This window comes from Armigeres subalbatus, chromosome 1 (genome assembly GCF_024139115.2).
Source record: "Armigeres subalbatus isolate Guangzhou_Male chromosome 1, GZ_Asu_2, whole genome shotgun sequence".
In the NCBI taxonomy this organism is placed as follows: domain Eukaryota; kingdom Metazoa; phylum Arthropoda; class Insecta; order Diptera; family Culicidae; genus Armigeres; species Armigeres subalbatus.
The window spans coordinates 152,572,339-152,573,916 of NC_085139.1; positions in this window are offsets into that span (position 1 = coordinate 152,572,339).

Sequence of the window (1,578 nt, forward strand, 5' to 3'; positions counted from 1 at the left end):
CAAACTCGTTAGGTTATGAAATGTATGCAGAAACTCCAAAACAGTGAATTGCAGTTGGACGCACAACACGATGAAGAACTATGATCTCACTCAGATCTTGAAGAATTTAATACAGAATACTATGAAAAACGAAAAGATTAGAATTGCCCGGCTAGTAATTAGCATTTTTCTGAAATGGGTTTGAGAAATTTCGTTTCTTTTACCTTTGAAAAAATAATTCACTACAACACTCATAAAATGCTAATATCTTTGCCTAAAACTCTAATCTTCTGCGGTTTCACATAACTGTATTTAATTCTACAAACTGAATGAGTATCATGTTCTTGATCGTAAATTGTAACGTCTCTGCAATCACTGATCGCATACATTTTCCATATAAACTTCCAGCAATGAAACGATATTAACCAGATATCGCATAAATAGAATCGAATAGAGGCAGCCCATCTAAAATTTGAATATTTTTGAGCCACCCTAATATTGTTTTGTCCAATCATTAGAGATTGCGTTTGTGAGATATTTTAAAACTTTTGACAGTTAACCTTTCAGAAAAGTAACACTTTTGATAGGAAGAATCTTCAAATATTTCTCCAACGAAATAATGTGTATAAGGCTGAGCAGAGATTTATTTCATCAAGGGTGCTAAATCCAACTCCGGAATCCGCAATCAATCTGGATATGGCCCGCCATATCGTGCAAGAAGTGCACAATACAGTAGAACAATGCGTATGGTTGGGCTTGTACCTCGCTATGTTGCCTCGTATTGCATTATACATCGAGAAGATGAAATTGCTACTGCTTTCCTCCGGAGATGCGTGGATGGAGAAGGTCGTGACCCTTCTCTATTTTTCTAGACAATTTGTTCGACACCCATTAATCACTATGTGACAACTTATGCATGAGTGACTACTACTATGGGACCACTGTGGCATTGAAGGGTAGCGTAGCAGGGATACACAGTGAGATACCACCGCACTGGGTAAGTTGTATAAATGCAATGTGATGGATGTATTCATAGAAATGTGTATGTTTGTCAAGGGAGCGCTCTGTAGGAGCAACGAAAATAGTTCTTTCGGGATGGCAGCCTCTGGTTGGCTGGCATCAAGGATGCAACGGTGGTGCATGGTGTATTAGAGGAAAAGTTAGCTCAGGAAGCGAGGATATTGAAAATTTCGGAAGATCTACTGACGAAAGCTTCTAATCTTCTTATTGAATGTAAGCCTCGGTAGATTGGAAGTAGGAGGATATGCGATGTCAGGAAAGATTGATTTGTGATGGAATACAGGAAGCAGCTTTGCTTATGATGGTATAGCTAAGTAATTTGCAAACTTCTTATATTAACTGTTTGAAGATAAATGTATCGTTATTTTAAGTCACACACAATTTAAATATATATTTTTAATAAAACTAGAATTTTATCTTTCATTCTATAAAACAGGAGAGTTTAAAATAGCGTTTGACTAAAAAAGTTCAAAAAAAGGATCAAAGACAATTATGCGATATAAAATGTAAAAACATCATCTCGAACACAATAAATCGCTATCGTAAACATATATACCAGAGCAATACATGTGCTTCTAG